Source organism: Anabrus simplex, chromosome 1 (genome assembly GCF_040414725.1).
Source record: "Anabrus simplex isolate iqAnaSimp1 chromosome 1, ASM4041472v1, whole genome shotgun sequence".
NCBI classification, from domain to species: domain Eukaryota; kingdom Metazoa; phylum Arthropoda; class Insecta; order Orthoptera; family Tettigoniidae; genus Anabrus; species Anabrus simplex.
Genome location: NC_090265.1, coordinates 1,785,205,971 through 1,785,229,608, shown reverse-complemented (window position 1 = coordinate 1,785,229,608; position 23,638 = coordinate 1,785,205,971).

Sequence of the window (23,638 nt, the reverse complement as noted above, 5' to 3'; positions counted from 1 at the left end):
GTAACTCAGTCATATATTTTGTTGTAGTACAGAGCATATCCGTTGCTAGGAATGTTTTGTTGTAGTACAGAGCATATCCGTTGCTAGGAATGTTGATACTATCTATAGCTGCCTGTCAATGTTACAATTAACTGGCGACTGTGTTTCCAGCTTGTCTAGGTGTGCCATTTAGGCGCCAGACGGATTAGAAGTGGTCTGGGCTACAATAGTAGCCCGCACGAGCATTGCTGTTTCAGTGCTGACACTGAGCGAGCAAAGGAAACGTCGCTGCGCAGGCGGCCCAGTAGATGACTTTCAAATCAGTCAGTGGTGAGATGAAACTAGTGATGGTGTTCTTAGCGGTGATATTGACGATAGTGAACAGGATATACTTGCACACGAATTACACCAAACTGAATCTGAAGAAGGAACAAGCAGTGAGGATGATACCTCGTCCGAGTGTCCAGCGACAAATGACGATGCAGGTACCGGCAGCAATAATTTCAGATGGTTCACTGCCAAGGAGAATTTTAAGTGGCTAAGGGATCATCCATGTACTAATGTGAGTACAGGAGCCCGTAATTCTATCGTGCACTTTCCTGGCCCTAAGGGAAATGCTCGTACTGTGAAAACTGAACTTCAATGTTTAGAACATTTTATAGATAGCAATATAATAATGATGATAACAACTGCGACAAATATTTATATAGGTGAATTAAGAGACAAGTTTGAACGTGATCTTTATGCAAAATTTACCGATACTACAGAAATACGTGCTTTGATAGAGTGCTAAATTTCCTTAAAAAAACTCACAGAAACCTTAAGACTGTTTTTAACCTGACATTGTTTTTATTTATTTACCATGCAAATGTATTCTAATTTAGGAATTTGGGTATACATATAAATACATTTAAAAGCTGTAATTCTGATATTTTGGTTTGCATGGCAGATTTCCATTAGTGTGAGAAGCAAAAAAAAATTTCTTCAAGGGTTTTTTTTTCGTCTTCTGAACATAAGATAAACCTATATAAGGTCTTCCAATTTGGCTTAGAATATTAATATATAATACTATTTAAGATATTATTACCAAAGAAACCTAAAAATAGCACGTACAAGTCATTCAGATTGAATTTCAGTTTGGGCTACATATGTAACCCGCGCGAGTAACGCTGCGTCCATTCCTAGCGCGAGTGTCCGAGGGTTATAAAAGGAAGTGTCTGTCTGTCTGTCTGTCTGTCTGTCTGTCTGTCTGTCTGTCTGTCTGTCTGTCTGTCTGTCTGTCTGTCTGTCCGTCTGTCTGACTGGGCGCGATGCCCAGCAAAATCTACAGCACGAAGAAATCTGAAATTTTTAACATAGGTAGATGGAAGGGGTTCGAATGCACCCCGAAGCCTGAATTTTCATTTTCGCTTTCTTTCGTGAGTTATGAACGAAAACATATCGGAAAACGTGCATTGGGATATGATAATCCAATGTGCTGTCACTAAGATTAAATTCATAGAGTCTCTGTCGCTAGGCAACATACATAAGACAGGTAGAGAACACAATATTCAAGGAGCCAGTTTACGTCCAGGGCGTAGGAAACCATTTTTGGTCTTACATGGTGTGAGGGCATATTACGCTGTTGGTGGTGATTTGTCCGGCGGATCGGCACGTAAAGGCTTGAGTTATTCGAGAGAAGTGGGCTATGTGCGGGCGCCGGGTTTCTTCCCCTTCATGAAAGTCATCCCGTCGTAGAAATTCACTAAGAAGATTCATCTCACTTCATACGCAAATCCCATAGAGAAAGGGCACAAGGGTTGGACACTTATACATTTGGAGGGAACATATATGACACAAGATAGGCGATAATAATAAACAAGGAATAAAACATATATCAGTTGAACCATGCTCGTCGCATGTTCCATTATTTGACATTTCATTATGCAAGTGGCTTCCTTCAGCTTTGTCTTTCAGTGCTTACATGTGTCAGTCTAATGGCGTCCAGTAGGGAGCAGCACACGCTGCTTTTATCTGTGAGATCGTTCGGTTTGCCAGAGCGATAATATTTACTCTGTTCTATGTGTGGCGGATACTAACAATGGCTGCCGCTATGTTTGGTGTGGCATTTTTATGCTTTGAATATTCATTTAATGTGTTCAAGCCTGGACCTTTCACGCTAACTGATATTCAATTTTACCATTGATAATCACAGGTATGTGATAGTTTTATTTATATTTAAATTTGGTGACGAGTCATTCCCGAATGTTACAGTCGATGGCATACATCTTTCCGCTCCGTTGTACGATGTGCTTTGAATGAATGTGTTTGTGGTCTTGTGGTGATAATTGAAAAAGGGTCTCTGTTGTTATGATTTGGTGCATTGCGTGCTTTAATACTGCGTGACCCTCATGATGTGCCCCTCGTCTCGACCACAGGAGGTACAATCCAGGTTGTACGAGGCGCAACATGCCATTGATGTAAATAAAGTAATGTTCAATTCTGACCTTATATGTGATTGCACGCCGCACGCAAATATTTGAGTATGTGAGACCCGCTGGTAATGGCCGTGGAGTCATTATTTATGGTTTGTATTTGACTACGAAAACTGAACGGCCGTTCGTGTTTTATTTTGCCGATACCCTCATTGTGTGTGCGTGAATGCGGTATGCGTGTGAGTTGGGATGTGTGGGGGAGAAAAGGATGGTATGTCGATCGACCTGTTGTATTCGTCTTTTTAATTTTGCGCCTTGTTTTTATTCTCAGCGCAGAGCTATATACTTATTTCTTATCCGTGGCTGATACTCAGCTTGAGTAGCCGCCATGTTGGTTTCATATTTGCGCATGGGCGTACCTATTGAATTCTTTGGATCTGTCTTGGTTTTGATTGGTCCATGGAGGCTGTTCTCAGTCTTATCTGGCGTTATTGTTATCTGCCTTTTGTTCTTCGACACGGCTTATTGTTGTGCTGAGGCTTCTCATTGTTAGTTGAACGTGTAATGTGTGGTGCAGTGGCTTGGATATGTGAATCCTGGTAAAACGGGGGACCTGGTTGAATTATTAATGATGGAAATGAAGCTACTGGCAATGTAATAGTGATGTGTTGAGGGGCAGTGAGCATTTTAAATTACGTATCAATACGTTTGATGAGAATTAGCCTTGAGCTCACGCCATGTTACAACTATTTGAACATGAATAAGGTATGTCCACATCTATTACGATTAATTTCCCTGTTTATTTGTGTGATTTTTCTTCTCTTGATTTAAATGTTTTCTTTTTCATATTTATTTAATAAATCCGCTGGTTTAAACCATTTCTTCTTTTATTGGTAATAGATGTAGTCTTGCCCTTGTTTTCTAATTACAAGGGAGGGTTTCAGCTCAGGGTTATGTATGTGCCTTGCCCAGTCAACACGATCCGGGCCTCAAATATTGTTCCCCATGAGTAGTTAACAGCGATATTGCTTGGATCACTGATTTGTGTTGTGATAGATGGGGTGGGTGTGGCTCAGTTATTGGTAGCAGAGCGTTTTTGACTGGGATACCTCTTCTGAAAGGAAATCGGACGAGGTAGAGCTGGAAACCCATTCGAAGTCAGATCTGGTATCTTTAATTTAATCTCATGAATCTGTTAATCTCTGGCCCTGATTTTAAGTGTAATCTATAATTTATGTGCATTGTTGAATTCATATCCATTGTTGTTATTTTGTGTATGTGTCTCGTGTTTAATACCTCTAAAACTTGGGTTGTGATATGGATAATCAGAAGGCTGTAGAAATAAATAATCGTAACGATAGTGTTACTAGCGACATGCCTAACCCGGAAAGCGAAATGGAGCAAGGGACAAATGAACTCCATGCTTCGTCCGTGGGAAGCAACTGCTGTAATTCATGCCCTGACGATAATAATGTCATTACCTTTCGTGATCGTATCCTGACGAGAATCGTAGGCGATTAACTTCCCCTTCTCTTAGGCCCAGTTCCGACCGTCATGCCGAAGTGAACCCCGTGTTTGAAATTGTGAGAAAATTGAGGTTAAATTTCTCTGGTGAAGGGAAACCCTCCAGTCTAATTGAATTTTTAGAGCGACTTGAGGACATAGCTGAGTGTAGCTCGTTACCACTCGATTTGTTTGTGCCCGTCATCCCGGGAATGCTAGAGGGGCCGGCTCTAAAACAGTATAGGCTTATTAAAGGGAACATCATAACGTGGAGTGAATTCGCCAGCCGCATAAAGGATCGATTCGGGGTATCTAATATGGAGTACTGCCTGAAGCAGGATATCATCCGTAGAACGCGAGGAGTAGGTGAAAGCATCGACGACTATGCCACTGTGATTTTGACGTTATTTAACCGCATGAATTTTATGGTGCCCAAAGACGAGATTTTCGACCAATTCTATACAAATCTTGCCCCCGACTAAAAGCTGCACATTAAACGGTCTCTAGTTCAAAGCGTCGACGACATCATTAACCGAATTCGAGGGCATAGTTAGCCAAAACAAACAATACCGTCCGCCTCCCATTCCACCCGAGTGCTCTTTTCCTGATGTCGCTTGTCGTACGCCCATCAAATCTGTTAGTTTTGGTACCTCCCCTCCTCCATCTCGTCCCGTCCGTAGCCCCGAACGCAAGTTCAACCTTCAAACTCCGCCCCCGCTTTATGCCAATGCAACCCAACCATCCAACACAGCTACTGAAAAAGGTGGTAGAGTCAAGTCGTGCTGGAATTGTGGTATATCAGGTCACGTCTCAAAGAACTGTTGGTCCGTGCCCCCTGCAAAATGTTCTCAATGTGGACTTGTTGGTGTCACAGTGCGCGTATGTCCTCGTTGTAACCCTCAGCAGGGAAACTAGAGGCGCGCCGGCGTGATGGTCCGCCGTTGGCGCCTAAGGTCGGTCTCAATAAAAGGATCTAGGGCCTTCCGTCATCTACCCCATGTGCCAAAGTTTATGTTGGGTCTCGTGTATCGTATGTCTTGTTGGATACCGGCTCGTGTATTTCTCTTGTAGACAAATCCCTGGTGTTTTCTATGAAATTAGAGTATCTCCCTAAAAGTGAGAACCCGAGAAAGTACGTGTCTGTCGATGGTCGTGAGGTGTGTCCCGTTGGTAGAACCAAGTGCCATATCAAGATACATGGTTTGTCGTGGGACTGGACGTTTCATGTTGTGCTCAACCTGTCCGCGCAGATCAAACTAGGGACCGACTTTATGCTGGCTACCGGCTTGCCCCTCGATTTCATTAATCGATCCTTTGCCTTTAAATCTGATGTCAGTTACCCCTTTGAGACACCATTTCGGCGTCCCACTGTGTCCGCCCTGACGGACATCTTCTTGTCAACGCCTCAAGTAAACTCAGCGAAAACCAAAATCTCATGTTGAACTGCCTGTTAGAGGAGTATTCCGACGTCTTGACCGATAAGCTTGGGTGTGCCAAGAATTTCTCGTACGTCATCGATCTCAAAGATCCTCTGAGGTCCCCTCCGTTCAGTTGTTCGCCCCCGAAGTTGTCCGCTATGAGGGAATATGTCAACGATCTGCTAGATAAAAAGGTCATCAGTCACTCCAAGTCCCGTTTTAGTAGTCCCGCCTTCCTAATCCCTAAAAAGGACGGCAAATTTAGATTCGTGATAGACTACCGGAAGGTCATTTATTTAATAAATCCGCTGGTTTAAACCATTTCTTCTTATATTGGTAATATATGTAGTCTTGCCCTTGTTTTCTAATTACAAGGGAGGGTTTCAGCTCAGGGTTATGTATGTGCCTTGCCCAGTCGACACGATCCGGGCCTCAAATATTGTTCCCCATGAGCAGTTAACAGCGATATTGCTTGGATCACTGATTTATGTAGTGATAGATGGGATGGGTGTGGCTCACAGTCAGGATGCCAAAGTCCGTGGAATAGGAATCCATTTTCCTTCAATTCATGATGTCTGTCTGTCTGTCTGTCTGTCTGTCTGTCTGTCTGTCTGTCTGTCTGTCTGTCTGTCTGTCTGTCTGTCTGTCTGTCTGTCTGTCTGTCTGTCTGTCTGTCTGTCTGTGTTCATGTGTGCGATGCCCAGCCTAATCCACGGTAAAGTAAGATCTAAAATTTTTGTCATAGACGCATGGCTGTGTCTGAGAACAATTCTTGCACCAAGACATGAAGCTGTCAACGTCATCAACAAGCAATACTCACAAGAATTATCCGGTTTATTATAAATTGAAAAGTCTATCGACACAACATGTCATACAGATGAGGGTGTCAACTACACGACAGAGATTTTGAACAATTTGGGGTCACCTGGAGTACCCTCTAACATCTTTGAGTGGACGATTGTGGCACCGATTATCCTTCTCAGGAATATGACTCCTTCCCTCTGCAATAAACACGGCTCTCAAACTGATGACGAATAATATTGAAGCCACCATCCTGACTGAGCATGCCGTGGGCGAAGTTGTATTCCTCGGACTGTAAGTCCATTGAGTAGGAATACATTTTCGAACCGCGACACGAGGAGCCATCAGCCCGTAATATTCGGAAGTTTTTGTGTGCATGTATGCGAACCCCAGTCAAATCTACGACACACAGAGATCTGAAATTTTGACATATGACAATCGCGTAAATTTGTAGGACTACATCTCCGAAAACGGTGCTATTGTCAACTGTACTTGACTGTTCAAGAGTTCGAAAGGCAAACGCAATATAGTATACATCTTACCTCCAAAAGGAAGGACATTAATATAGTTCATTCCGAAGCTCTAAGGAAACAATATATTTTGTATTATATAAGACGGTCTTTTATATGGTTTTAATATTGTTTGTACAATCCATTCACCCGGTATCATAAGCATTGAAAGTAATAGTGTATTAAAAGTAAAATTATATATTTCATGCAATTTACATCAAAAATATGCGAGTTAATAAATATAATGCTTTAATTTGCTTTTAAATAAAGACTTTAGGAACATATAACCGTTGAGTTGCTAAACGCGGGCAAAGCCGCGGACACATGCTAGTTTGTTATAAAACTTATTTGCCTGGAAGTAGGTTTTATGCAACTCATTCAAGACGCCTGCCGACAGACGGACGAACGCACGGATGGATGGATGGATGGATGGATGGATGGATGGATGGATGGATGGATGGATGGATGGATGGATGGATGGATGGAATATATTCACTTTTTAAGTGTCTTATACTTACGGGTAGTTTTCTGGGATGAATAAAGCTGAAACAGAAAATGAACATTGGATTTATTAATCTTTATTTTGCATGTAAATAATATGGAATCCAAATATCATTTACCCCATTATATTATAAAGCAAATCTGTACATACTGACCATCCGAGTAATATAATGGCTACAGGGGAACATGAAGTTAAAATATAACGTCTCAGAAACGCGTTTAATGACTTACGGATGTAATGCTTTGAGGAGGAATACATTGTATTTGAAGAGAGCCGTTACCTTGAAATAAAGGTCGTCCACCACAGTTCGTTTGCCACGCAGAATCTAGTGACTTCGACCCATTAGAATTTGATCATGTATACTTACCTGCAAATAATTTCATATACTATTTAACTTTACTCCCACTACTTTGTGAAATGAGCAGCTTTGCTCGGAAAGGCAAACTGACATTTAGGCACTTTCTTACATAGCAAATTTGTTTCCTATTCCTGTGCACTAAATCACGAATGTCCAATGTAGAAAATGTAGAGTGATTACCATATTCGCAAATAAATTAGATATAATTGACCTGTTAATTAAGTTTAAAACTACTTGTACCGAGAGACACAAAATAGTTTTTAATGACCGAATGGAAAGGTGGACGGATGGATGTCGTCGCTGTTACAGCCAAACGCCAGTATCTCCCAAAACTCTTCGTATACATTATTCTCGTTATGGCTGGTCACGCCTCTCAGCCATGGGGGATATGCAGTCCATCAGTACAATTGTCGTTGTAATAACTTTCCTATCCCAAAGTGTAAAGGAAAATGAACCTTGAATACATTACACTACAGAAGTTCAGAAATGACGAGATGCTAACCTGAGATGGAGGAAGTGACACATCTGACTGTTCCGAAACATTCCATACGGCAGAGCGAATTGCTTTGAAACTGTGTGTCGACCCACGACGCACTTCCTTATCTGACTGCAAGAGAAACAGTGTTCAGCAGTACCTGGATTGTGTTCAGTGATGGCATGGTGACGCAATGTGTCGACACACGACGCACTTCCTTATCTGACTGCAAGAGAAGCAGTGTTCCGCAGTACCTGGACGGCGTTAAGTGATGGCATGGTGAAGCAATGTGTCGACCCACGACGCACTTCCTTACCTTACTGCAAGATAAACAGTGTTCCGCAGTACCTGGACTGCGTTCAGTGATGGCATGGTGAAGCAATGTGTCGAGCCACGACGCACTTCCGTATCTGACTGCAAGCGAAACAGTGTTCCGCAGTACCTTGACTGTGTTCAGTGATGGCATGGTGAAGCAATGCGTCACCCACGACGCACTTCCTTATCCGACTGCAAGAGAAACAGTGTTCCGCAGTACCTGGACTGTGTTCAGTGATGGCATGGTGAAGCAATGTGTCGACACATGACGCACTTCCGTCTCTGACTGCAAGAGAAACAGTGTTCCGCAGTACCTTGACTGTGTTCAGTGATGGCATGGTGAAGCAATGCGTCACCCACGACGCACTTCCTTATCCGACTGCAAGAGAAACAGTGTTCCGCAGTACCTGGACTGTGTTCAGTGATGGCATGGTGAAGCAATGTGTCGACACATGACGCACTTCCGTCTCTGACTGCAAGAGAAACGGTGTTCCGCAGTACCTGGACTGTGTTCAGTGATGGCATGGTGAAGCAATATGTCTAACATGGCGCACTTCCGTCTCTGACTGCAAGAGAGACAGTATTCAGAAGTACCTGTACTGTGTTCCGTGATGGCATGGTGAAGCAATGTGTCGACACACGGCGCACTTCCGTCTCTGACTGCAAGAAGAACGGTGTTTCGCAGTACCTGGACTGTGTTCCGTGATGGCATGGTGAAGCATTGTGTCGTCATACGATGCACTCCCGTCTCTGACTGCGAGAGAAACAGCGTTCCGCAGTACTTGGACTGTGTTCCGTGAATGCTTGGTGAAGCAATGTGTCACCACACGGCGACCTTCCGTCTCTGATTGCAAGAGAAACAGTGTTCCACAGGACATGGACTGTGTTCCGTGATGGCATGGTGAAGCAATATATCGACACACGGCGCACTTCCGTTTTCAGCTGTAACAGAAACAGTGTTCCGCAGTACCTGGACTGTGTTCCGTGATAGCTTGGTCAAGCAATGTGTCGACACACGGCGCACTTCCGTCTCTGACTGCAAGAGAAACAGTGTTCCGCAGTACCTGGACTGTGTTCCGTGATGGCATGGTGAAGCAATGTGTCGACACGGCACACTTCCGTCTGTGACTGCAAGAGAAACAGTGTTCCGCAATATCTGGACTGTGTTCCGTGATGGCTTGGTGAAGCAATGTGTCGACAAACGGCACACTTCCGTCTGTGACTGCAAGAGAAACAGTGTTCCGCAATATCTGGACTGTGTTCCGTGATGGCTTGGTGAAGCAATGTGTCGACAAACGGCGCCTTCCGTTTTCGGCTGCAAGAGAAACCGTTTTCTTCAGTACCCGTACTGTTTTTCGTGATGGCATGGTAAAGAAGTGTGTTGAGACAATGCGCACTTCCGTCTCGGACTACAGTGGAAGCAGTGTTTCGTGATGGCGATAATGCCTTTAACAACAGCTTTACCTAAAATATTCAAACCCGATATATCCGCATGACCGATTATAATTTGAAAAACTGCCCTACTTACAAAACCTATAAATTTATTCACATTTTCTTAATAAAAACTACACCTTTCAAGCAGGAACTACAAGTAGATTTTCAATTGGATTTCTCTTAACTACTAAGAAAGTAAAATTGAACCATCTTTCGCCTTGAATTCATTTGACGTTACCAATGTGTACTCCAGCATCCCAACAAGAGACCCTTGACATAATGAAGAACAACTTAAGGTCACACAGAATGTTTAGTGTGCAAGAAATTGATGAATCCAAGCTACTTTTTGAATTTACCCTCAACAACTATAATTTTTCTTTAAATGTGGCACTGTACCAAGAAGGAGAGCCCCAGCATCGGCGTCCTCGCTGAAATTTACATGGATTATTTAGAGAAAAACATTATTAAACGATGAAAAAGGAATTGTCATTTCGTTGATGACATATTTTAAATTGTGAATGAACAAATACAAGAAAAGAACTAGAGGCAAATGAAATGGATCTGGAGAAGAATTCAGACGATAAGTTGGACTGAAGCGAAGAGCAATACCGAAGTCCTTAGAAAGATAATAGAAGAACGGAATCTGATAACTGAAATAGAAACACGGAAAAACAAATTTATTGGTCACATTCTGTAGCATCAGGAGTTCCTTTGGAACATCATTGAAGGACGGATTGCTGGAAAAATTGGAAGAGGACTGTAACGGTTCAAATCCCGTTACAAGATGACATCAGTATTATTATATTTTACTACTATTTCATCTGTGATATTATTATTATTATTATTATTATTATTTATATTATTATTATTATTATTATTATTATTATTATTATTATTATTATTATTATTATTATTATTATTATTATTATTATTATTATTATTATTATTATTATTATTGCTATTATTGTTACTTATTATTATTGTTCAATTCAATTCGGTAATGATTATCGCTTGCGTGATTGCAATTAACTATTACGTATATATGTGTGTGTAGGTTAACTTTCGAGACATGGACAGTGAGAGTTGCTGTATATCAGATGTCGAAGTATTGTGTGTAATAACTTGTGACATTACGACACTGTGCAATACTGCTAGCGTAACTGCCGAGTCATCGCTCTGTCATTGAGTGCATTTTGCGATGAGCTCATTTTTTGGACAAACCTACTGCCGCCCCACGCAATTTCACCATTGCATGTAACATTTGTCGCAGGGTGGGGGTAATATTATAGTTATTTCTGGAGATTATGTGTGTGTGTCAGGTAAGGTTATATATATTTGGACCAGCGTGTTATAGCTTCAGTCAAATGGATGGTGAACAGTGAGATAGTCAAACGGATGGAGAGCCCTCAGTCGGTCAGTTATTTGGAGTCATTGGGAGAGTGAGGCTACTGTTGGTTGGTCAGTCATGTGGACGGACGGACTTGCCATGAAGCCATATAGAAGGAGAGACTTGCCAATGCACCCGACAGGGGCATGACCCAAGGACCTCTGGTTAATACTGGTCTGTGAAATTACTGTCGCAATGATCTTTGAGGGAAGAAAACCAAAACTAATTAATATCCATATCATTAGGACAGATAAAATGAGTCTTTTAAATTTTTTCTGCAGGATTTCTTTACTTACGATCTATTGCACATTATTTTCCTTTGTGTAACTGGAACTCACAGCAGAAGCCAAGCCCACCTAGACTCAGGCGGGGCTGCAATCGGGAATTCCCCATGACGTAACTCCAGAGAAGACATCCCTTCCTCACGACGAGGAGAATGAGGGGAAGCAAACTTTTTCGAAACGAAATATGGAACCATCTTTAATTCAGACTAGCCAACTTAATTATCTACGATCTAAAAATTAATGAAATTTGAATTCTGGAGTCGTCTCCCGATTTAAAAGAGATAAATGTCACTGGGACATTTATGTAGAATGTCTAATGCCCACTTACTCGATAACTTTCAGATGAAGAAAGAATACTGTGTTATTTCTGTATGGAAAAGTGCCAGGGCCATCTGTTCATTCTCATGACACATCCTTGACAAGGGAGTTCACCCTCGCATGGTTTGGGAAGTAGACAGACTTTAATTAATTACAGAAGATTGTACGAAGAATAATCTTACGGATATGTCTCAATTACATCAGGTGAATACTGGTCACCTGATAGTTGTACTATTTGACCTATAATGGGCCGTGGATAGGCCATATGCAGATTAGGGGTGGGAGAAATGATCCCCTTGTAAAAAGTACTGCGGAAATTCATTTTTCTATAATTAGAAGTTTCTGAAAAAATGGGTCATTTATACAAGAAAAGTTAGTTTTCAGAAAAATGAACTTAAAGTTGCGACATATATTAGTGAATAACTGCATCATACTCTGGGTTATCATTCGGGACTCGCAGCTTACCGACGGCGGAGCTATGTTCAGTTAAGGGGAGGTGTTAGCCCCTATACTAACAATGTTAAATTGCCATACTTTGTGACACGTTTTCTCTGGAACCGTTAGCCCCACGAATATAAAATTTGGTATGCACTTATGGTGATACCTTGTACGTACACTGAGTTTATTTCAAGTAGTTCTTACTGAATATAAAATTTCAAGGGATATTTTTCTCTAGCACTCAATTTTTAGCACATTTTTCATCAAAAATTTATCCATGACATCCTTACAACTGCAACTCGGGAGTTAGGAGTAACTCAGTAGATTGATCATTAGTATCATTATGTATTAACAGAAACTCATTTTTCTATAATTAGAAGTTTCTGAAAACATGGGTCATTTATACAAGAAAAGTTAGTTTTCAGAAAAATGAACTTTAAGTTGCGACATATATCAGTGAATACCTGCAGCATACTCTGGGTTATCATCATCATCATCATTCTCATTCTCAGTCTTTCTAAATTGCCTCTTGTGCTTCCTAGCTTCCTTAATAAAATCGTTGATATCCTTATCAGCTCCTTTAACTCTAAAACTATCAATTTCTTTAAGCGCTCTCACAATGTTTTTACCGGGTTCAACGTTTAAATGTTTCAAAACACATATCTTTCCAAAATTACCATCATTAAAGGTCAGTACAGCAACAGATAGACCAATTCACAAAGTTTCCAAGCCAACAAACACATTCTTAAGGATTCGAGTCCACACAACATTGCTGAATGACTCGTTAGGGTTTTGCGTGTGGCCGTGTAAACATTTTTTCAGAAAACTAGGATCAGCAAGAGCTGATTGAATTATTCAGCAAATCCAATGATACAACAATATATTTCTTAACTCGAAAGCATGAATTATACAAGATAACTGAGGAGGGAAAGAAAAAGGGGGTGTGGCACCTGATGCAGAATGCTTATTAACCGTCTATTTAAACTACTAGGAAGGTCGTTAAACGCAAGATTTTGCTTTGGACACTTAACTGAGGTTATAAGGGACACACAACACACACAATTTGATTTTTGATTTTTTCACCCAGTTGGGCTAACACTTCCCCTTAAGCTCCCATTGATCTTGTGTTTAAGTGACTTTAAACTTAGTTTTCAAGTGAAATAGTGTACTGTACGTAAATAGTGCATGGATTTGGTAGACGTGATACCAGTGATTAAACTTTTAAGAAATCAGTGACGTGTCGCGAACACTCAATACGATTCGTAATATTATTATTACTACTACGGCGCTACTGTGTCGGGTAGTAACAAAGGTACGCGGAATCCGATACTGAACGGCGAATTGCGAAGTAATATCCGAAATCGTGGCCGGACGTTCACACTGAACGCAACTAAACTGATTTTGAAATAAATAGTGACGTGTTGTGTGCCTAGGGATACTACCAGCGGCTTCATCAACCAGAAACTATGGACTTCCATACTGAAGGAAGAATGTTGCCACCAGTAATTACTTTGGTGCCAATGGATCAGCAGTTAACCAGCAATGAACTTCCCGAACTGACAACGGGTTATCAAGTGATGGAGATGAGTATTTTTCATATTATATGGCCTGATTAGAGGGGACGGGAGTTATTTATCATAAGCCGACGCTATCATGTTAGGGACAACTTAATTGAAATGTTGTAGTGCCGAAATGGAGCACGTAGCTTTTATTTCTTATTTAATTTAATTAATAACAGGTCTGAGTGATTGAACGGTAAATAATTGTGACAATAATTTAATAGGTTTGAATACGGTAGAAGATATACCGTACTCAGTTAGTTTATTTTGGGAGACTTGTGTACAATTAAGACGTCAGGAGACTAGTATTTTAGAAATTCAGGGTAATTGAAGCTAGGCTGCATTTGATCCTGTATCAAAAAATGCATGACTGATAAATAATAGAAGTAATGAAGCAATGAAGATGGAGCTGATGCCCCAGGCCTCCTTTGAAATATTTAGCTTGGAAGTGTTACAATTTAAGCTGGATTATTTGATCAGGTTTATCATAATTTATTTACAGTTGAACTAAGTTAATTACCGCGTGAATATTGAATTGAGTTAATTACCGTGCAAATATTTAATTGAGTTAATTACCGTGTGAAAATTTAATTGGGTTCATCACGGTGTGGATATTTAATTAGCAGTTAATTACAGTATGAATTTTTGATTGAGCTGATTAGCGTGTGAATATTTAATTCATTATTGTATTACCGTGTGACGATTTAATTAGAAATTAATTATCTGTTAATCATAAATTTATTAGGGATTAATTACATCGTGATTACGAGGAAGTTCGGTGTGATCACACAGTATGATCTAATTACCAGTTAAATCACGTAGGAAGATAGTGTAATGATGAATCAAGCAATAATAATTATTATAAATTGTAATGACGGTGATCATACAAATATTGGCATCATAAAAACCGGTGTCGTGTTGTGAAGTCATGATTGTTAAAAAATATGTATGTGTTGAATCGAGGTGATGTATTGGGAGCCGATGCAATTTGCTTAATGGGGAATAGACCTGAGTTCGTTGTGAACACACCTCGGGATGAGGTGTTGTTGTTAAATAAAGGGCGTGTTATGCCTTTGAAGGCCGAGGCCATTGACCACCCGTGTCAGGGGTTGGAGCGCTTGACCTAGTAAACAGACGTGTTATTGTGTGTGTGTCCGCTCATATAAGAAGGGAGCCTTGAGTTAAATAAAACAAGGCCTGTAGGATTCGGCTAATAATGGGAAATATTCTACACTCTAGAATGAAGTATTCGCTAATCAATGACACGGCGATTGGTACCAGTATTTGTTAGTTTACTATCGTTACTCATTTGAGCATAATGTAACTATGGATGTCAGTGTCCTACATTCCTCCCAAGGGGTTGTCAGTTCAGTTCCCTACGTCGGCAGTGGTATTCCACAATGCCAAAATGCAGAATGGGGTGCCTCACGTGTTCATTGTATATAATGTGTTCCTCTGTGTTGTTTATGTAACATGTTGTGACTATAATTAGCGTCGGCGATGGTTCTGACCATCGGCGCGGTTCAAACCCGGGCGTTTGTTCCACATTTATATAATTTTTTCATGGAATTTCGTTGTGAAATAATTGTGTGTTTTTAGTATAGGAATCGCTCAGACTTGATGCATGAATGTTAATTTCATTAGTCAATAATGTCATATAGCCTCAGTGTTTATGGTAAATGTTTCCGTTCGTATCACGTCACGGCGAATCGCATTGCGATAAACAATACTCGGATCCATCACACACGACTACAAGTCGATAACAAACCACAACAATTGTTAATAATTCATGTAATTCATTTGTAAACATTGATGCTTCATTCCCATCGTCATCAAGGTCTGATAAACCGCTTGCATTAATTTAAACTTTAATTTGAATATATTCTCATTGTATCTAAAGTTATTGTATTTAAGTATGCCCCGTTTCTCCTACCCTGTATGATTTTAAGGTAACGTTAGATAAGCGCCCATTTTATTTTATTTCAACCCGTTAACGACCTGTAGATTTCATGCCGGAACCTTTTCTGGGTACACCATGAATTCATATGGATGGAGACACTTGCCAAGGAGTGTTGTACTGAGATGATAGTAGTCAGTCATCTGGATGGAGAAGCGGCAGTCACATGGATACTTAGTCGTCAATGGAACAAGAAGGATACATCATCAAATTAGGCATGAGACACCTACAGCAAACACCAACTGAAAGGAATACGTCATAATCACACTCAAAGTGTTGAAGGTACAGTCAAGTGAACGAGAGAGGGATAAATTTCTTGTACAATTTTTAAATTTCCGGTCAAGAGGAATTCAAATTTAATGCCTAGTTTCTTTCAGTTGTAATGTCATACTTTTTAATTCTCATCTGTTTTAACGCAGAAGTTCTTAGTATTTTGTGAAATAATATAAAGAATTGTTCTATGGAATTAATTTATCGTCTTGTTTCTAGGGTAGAATTAGATAATCTCAAATTTAATGGGGAAACAAAACGACAATCTCCTTTTCCCAGAACCTACATTTTGTCTCTGCTGGGACAAAACCTCCTATGTGAAATATTTTACCTTAGAACTTTGGCCGGTAAGGTTCTGTCATCTAAGGTGCAATTTTGTGTGAATATTGTCAAGGCATTCTCGCTCTTCATACTAAATGTGCTTCGGGTCAGTATAACTCCAAACATATTATCACATAGGAGGATTTGTCCCAGCAACGACGATAAGGTACGTTGTCAAAAGTAAGCTTATTACCCCACACCGTTTTAGTTGTTACAGGACGACCCAGTGTATCTTACTTAAAGAATCTGCTTCTGAGGATTAAGTGCAAGACCTACGCTGAGATAGAAAGGCTGGCTCAAGATAGACATATGTGGCTGCAGCGACAGGCCTTAGACTTTAGAATTTGGTGATGCTAAGGAACAAATCAATAGCACTGCCAATTTAATATACCATATCGATAGTTTAGAGTCTTTTATAAAATTTACATTAGAAACTGACTATTTCTGAACTTGATGCCTGCCCGGTACTTCCAGTCGTTCTTTAATCTCCTGTGTCCATTCCTTTCCTGATTTTTAATTTTTGCTTGTCTCGGAGACCCTGGAACGCTTGAATTTTCTTCTTAAGTGGGACACGTTCCTGGATGTCATAACCTGTCATTCTCACTTCTTCGAGATCTCTATCCTCCTCAACCAACCAAGCCCCTTTGGTTTTCTTCTGCTGAAGGAACGTAATGATGCGGTCTTGTTTCCTGCATTCGTGTCACATGCCCATAAAAGGTAATTCTTCTTTTCTAGATGGCATCGGTAATTTCTCTACGTGAGTGTATAGTTCGTCGTTACGCCGTCTTACGTACTCCCCATTGTCTTTGACGGGATCTAAGATATTTCTGAAAACATTCTTTTTTGCCTCCAGTTTCTCGATCAGGCCTTTTTTGTTCATTGCATGATATTCTGAAGCGTATAAGACCCCTGGACGGATGACACTGGAGTAATGCCTCAGCTTTGCTTTGAAAGATATGGGACTTTTGTTGTAGACGCCCAGGGTTAAATAGAAGACCATTTCCATTTTGTTCTTCCGCAGTGTATAGGCTTCTTTATCTGACAAGTTTGGTGTTAACAGTTCCCCCAGATACTTGAACTTATTCACTGTATAATTTTGTCTTGTCCCACTGTGAGCTCTCTGGGTGCCAGCTTGATTTTAGTTAAAATATCTCCTCTGACCTGGAGTCAGTCGTTATGTAGCCTGCACGTGATTCATCCAGACTCCTCAACTGATGTGGTACTTGAAAATAACGTGTACTATTAATGATTATCTACATCAAGATGTTTCATACGTAAATTTGGCGACGACGATAGTAAAATAGGACCATTTGACAATTCGGAAGAAACTTAGTCAACCTACGTGGAACGCTTTGAACTTTATGTACAGTGCAATGACATTCCGAATGCTAAAAAGGTTAGTACATTCCCCACAGTAATCGGTGTTAAAACCTAAAATTTGCTGAAAAATGTAATTACCCATGATAAATCTTCTGACAAACCCTTTGATAGCATTGTTAAAATCGTCTAAGATCATCCCCATCCTAAACCTACCTTTATAGTTGAAAGATCTAAATTGAGCCGGCGAGATCAATTAGAACATGAGACTGTGTCAGATTATATTGTTCAACTAAATCAGGTGCCCAAATATGCGAGTTCGAGGACAAACTTCCTGATTATTTACGGGATAGGTTAGCCAGTGGCATCCGTGATGACTCCATCAAGAAACGACTGCTGTCGAAGAACCTCACATTCCAGAAGGCGGAACAGCTGGCAATATCGCTGGAAGCAACTGACAAGGATGCATTGTCCTTGGCCTACCACACCACACCAAGACTCCAGAAGTTTACAGCACGGCATTCTCCACTCAGCAATGTACCTAATGTGTTGTGCAAGTGCCTCAATGTTTTTGTTGTGGTCATAAAGTTGGGCATTCTACCGCTGAATGTCGATATCGTGTATATATTTACAATTTTTGTCGAAAGAAGGGTCATTTAGAGAGGGTTTGCAAGTCAAACAATAAGATCAAGTTTCAGTTTGATGTCAAACCAATGCTTACAAACAATCCTTCATTTTCTAAGGGAGTTAAGAATCAGCAGGGAAACAGACTTAGACCCAACAAGCACTATGTACACTTACATAAACACAATGTGAATCAAGAAAAAATGTGTGATGAAGTTCATGATATTTCTAACATTTTTCAGTGTGATGAAGTTGAGTAAATCATTAAGCCTAAGTTAGGTAAAATAAAAAATATATAATCACTTTTGTATTTAGCATATATTGGTATGTTTTCTAAAGAATGCGTATAATACTACATTGGTCTGATCAGCTATAGTCAAGATCTTAAGGAGGAAGGAATGTAATACATTCAGTTATAATTTTCAGATTTATTTCTAGAACTTACGATAGTAAATCATGTGATTATACAGTAATCAGTTGATTCAGATTGTCACTATCTAAGGAGTGGACGATGTGTACGTCATTGTGTCATGTGGCCGTTCAAATAAAGCTCTCTTATTGGCTACGCCTATCTCGCCTATCCACAGCCTAAGCTTTCTCCTGACCTCGAGTCAGTCGTTATGTAGCCTGCACCTGATTCATTCCGACTCCTTAACTGATGTGGTATTTGAGAATAACTTGTACTATTACTGATTATCTACCTCAAGATGTTTCATACGTAAAAAAATCGAAATGTCAAGTTTTCTTCATGAAATGCTGATTTATGTGATTCAAGTTTAAAGGTGATAATTGGTTTTTAATAACTGCAACATACTAAACTCATTTATCGTACAAAAATGTCCAAGTTTGTTGATACTTTGCCGTTTTCCCATGAATTATCGTAGACTGAGAGACATTTATACCTTGACGACACCATTCTTTTGTAAAAAGGAATATGGAAAAGTTACGCCGCTAAAGCCATCCAAGAGGCATCACAAAGGGACCAGCAAATTATTAGAGTAGAAAGTTATTTAATTACGAGATATTTTGCAGTCATGTATAAGAAAATTTATTTCAAATCTTTATTACTTCGGCTCCGAAAAAATTAATTGAATTCGTAATATACATTTGCGCAAGTAATCCTTCCCCATTGTAAGTACATCACCTTTATTCATAAGCACAACACGTGTACGTTATGAGCCCATTTACTATTTCCGGTTATGATTTCAAGCAGGACGTGTTTGGAGTTCAATGAAGGAACTTCTGTAGTGCATACCATTTGCCTCCTAGATTATTATACGCCATGTGAGTCATATCTGGAACACAATACAAGTAACTGTAATATTTGTAAGTATATATTGATTATTATGCCGGCCCCGTAGTACAGGGGTAGCGTGCTTGCCTCTTGCCCAGACGGCGCGGGTTCGATTCCCGGACATGCCAGGAATTTTTACCTGGACCTGAAGGCTGGTTCGAGGTCCATTTAGCCTACGTGATTAGAATTAGAATAGTTGCCCCGGTCTAGAAAGCCAAGAATAACGGCCGAGAGGATTTGTCGTGCTGACAACACGACACCTCGTAATCTGCAGGCCTTCGGGATGAGCAGCGGTCGTTTGGTAGGCCAAGGCCCTTCAAGGGCTGAAGTGCCATGTGGGTTGGGGGTTTTATATTTGGATTATATTTACTTCTTCAGTTACCCTTACTACTGCTATATTCACATGAATGCAAATCGTATATAACTAATGGATAATTAAAGCAATTAAACCTTTCAAAGCACAGTCTACCAAAAATCCCTGTGTATTCAATATATGTTAAGTGTTTACATATTCAAAATTGCACCATTTAAGGTTTTCACGGACACCGACCTCCCAATCACATTTGTATTAATGATCAGTAGTGCGTTGTGAAAGCCCCGATTGACGTTATACCTCCACTGAGAGTACAGTGTTTGATAACGGAGAATCATTCCTTCTCTGGCTATCAAGCAATCCTTATTTGCTAATGAGGTAGTTCTGACACTACCTGACTGCGCCTTGAAAGATGAGCCTGTCCAATTGACGAGCCCAGAAAATAAAGCTCTGTACGCTTCTTTGGAAACTTGTACGAAAATGAACATGGCACTCGTTCTGATCACCAAGGTGAGCTTTTGATGGCATACGAGGACGAGAACGGCACAGCTTGTGTATAGTGTTACGAGGAGAAGTGTACCAATCTATCATAAATAGTGCGTCAAATTGATCTCCGGGGAAATAAGGAAGGATTAACAATAATACTGCTACTAATAATAACAACTGAGATTGTCAGACCGACAAATAATACCACAGAATATGAACATAGTACCCAATCTAATTCATTATCATCCTTCCCTGTATTAGTCCTATAGAAGAACTGTTACCGTCTGTACAAAAGATTTGCATTTTCACGTCATCTCTTCCTGGGGCGTCCCAGAGATATCTTCCCACCGGAAGAGTAGTTAATGACTGCTTCTGTCCACCCAACCAATTTCTCTGGTATTCATGGATGTATTCCAATACAGATTTGCTTTTAAATACATTCAGCACTTCTGTATTTCATTTGTGTTCCCATTTAGTGACTCCTGCTGTCCGCCGTATGTACTTCATTTTAGCTCGACAAGACTACAACAGGTGGACCTCTAGGATTGTTCACTGGAGACCATGGGGACACAAGAGAGGCATTGGAAGACCCCTGAAGAGATGGCTCGACAACATAAAGCTGTTGGCTGGAACACGCTGGTTCCAAGTGGCTCAAGACCGAAGACGATGGAAGCACATGGAAGAGGCCTATATCCAGCAGTGGATTGAAATAGGCTAGAAAAGAAGAAGAAGAAGAAGAAGAGACACGCTTCGCTTCCATGGCAAAGTACAGTTCTTGCCAAGGTTTCATATATTCTTTTACGGCTGTGTTTTTGAAATAATGATGGTTTAAAAACTTTATTGATGATTCCTAAACATCTGTAGAATTTGTGTATTTTATGGGGTATGTTCAGTTCTTCAAAAAAAGACAGTTTGTAGCCGAGGTAGTTATAATTATATAGTCTTTGCAAAATGTTACTATTTAAGCAGATCTTCATATTTACTGGTTCCTTACCACAGAAAGCCATTACCTTAGTTTCTCATGGGATATTTCCATTGAGTACTTTTCTGAGACTGGGTTTATGTTTTAAATTGAAAGCTGTAATTCATCTTCTGAGGTAGCGACCAGCACTAAGTCATCTGCAAATAATACTGTGTCAAGCTGTACATTTCTGTTATTGCGGGTGGAACCATGTCTTGCTTCTCTAAATTCTTGTATGAGAGCATTCATAGAGATTACGAACAGGAGAGGGGAAAGACCGCAACGCTGTCTTACTTCAGTGTATGTTATTTTACACTCTGAACCTGCAATTACAATACAGATTAAGAAACGTGTATTTTTAGTTTTCGTAAATGCCACTTGGGTGGAGGGTATAATTGACTGAAAATGGTGTAGAATTATTTTAATTTGGCTACTGATATCTCAAAAATGAAGATGTTACAGACCTGAAATTTGATATTTGGAATCTGCTTTAAAAGTAAAGAAACACGTATTCTCGGAAAATCGAATGAAGGGGGGGGGGAGGTGAAAGAATTGAAAAATTAATTGAATTAATTGTATGAGAATACATACATCTAATAAAAACTAAAGTTGTTACAGACGTGAAAATTGGTATTTTGATCTCCTTTAAAAACAAAGACCGGGCGAGTTGGCCGTGCGCGTAGAGGCGTGCGGCTGTGAGCTTACATCCGGGAGATAGTAGGTTCGAATCCCACTATCGGCAGCCCTGAAGATGGTTTTCCGTGGTTTCCCATTTTCACACCAGGCAAATGCTGGGGCTGTACCTTAATTAAGGCCACGGCCGATTCCTTCCAACTCCTAGGCCTTTCCTATCCCATCGTCGCCATAAGACCTATCTGTGTCGGTGCGACGTAAAGCCCCTAGCAAAAAAAACAAAAACAAAGAAAAGCGCTTTTGGGGGGGGGGGGGAATCATCTTTGGGGGCGGGAGTGAAAAAGAGTTGAATTCCTTCCATGAGGACACATAAATCAAAAACTGAAGAAGTTAGGGTCGTGATAATTGGTATTTAGAATATCCTTTACTATTAAAGAAACAAGTAATTTTTGCTGGAAATTTCATTTGGGAGGGGTGTGTGAAAGAATGTGAAAAAAGTGAATTAGTATGATGGGGCTACTTACATCTCAAAACTGAAGGTAATAGCCGTGAACATTGGTGTTTGGAATCCCCTTTTAACATAAAGAAACACGCCTTCTTTTAATTTTGGGGAGGAGGGGTGGGGGTAAATAAACGTAACGCCGGTGGGGTGTAAAAGGAAGTGAGACCAATTGATTTTACTGTTCATAATGTACTTATAAGGAGCCTCCGTTGCTCAGGCGGCAGCGCGCCGGCCTCTCAGAACTGGGCTCCGTGGTTCAAATCCAGGTCACTCCATGTGACATTCGTGCTGGACTAAACGGGGGCGGGACAGGTTTTTCTCCGTTTACTCCTGTTTCCCCTGTCATCATTCATTCCAGCAACACTGTCCAATATTTCATTTCATTAGTCGTTCATCAATCATTGCCCCAGAGGAGTGCGTCGGCTGCCGGCGCAATTCCTAATTTCGCCACTAGATGGGGCTTGATTCATTCCATTACTGACCCTGTTGAATGACTGGAAACAGGCTGTAGATACTTATTCTGATCATAAACCGATCATTTTAATCTTTCCTGTGTTCGTTTTCAACACCCATCTTTTCCTTCGCAGAATGTTCTTAGATTACAGTAGATTCTCCTGATATATGAATAAAACCTTGAACACACTTGAAATAAACGATAGAAATGAGATTGACCGTCAAATTGTTCACCTCTATAACAAGGTCAATAATGCACGGAAGTACGTCATTCGTATCGCCAGAAATCCAGCACACGTGCCTATGCGCGACAATGGTGCTGGTCATATTGTCAACAATGACAATAATAATAATAATAATAATAATAATAATAATAATAATAATAAAAATAATAATAATAATAATAATAATTGTTACCGAGGTGACGTTTTTAGCCTTCCCCATTTATGTTTTGGACTGGCTATCGCTGTAGAAATTTGTGTCACATCATGCTCATCTTTCAAACTTGTTTTCTACGACTACTTCTAAGTTACTGGAGACCATACTCCTAACTTATTATTTTGACTTGCCTAAAACTCTCTGTTCCATTTTTGTTCAAGAACTCTCCGTTTGTGTTTCGCATATTCCGGGCCAAAGGGCGCTAAACTAGTGTCTGCCTTCTGCGCAAGTGAGGCCGACTCTTAGCCGGGCCTATGTCGCTGGCCAATCAGAGCTAGCGAAGATTGTTACGTAATGAACCTCTCTCTCTGGCTTGTAGTGGCCCGTTGTCTTTTGGAAGCTATCATGGCGATCAGAAGCAATCTTCTTTGTGGC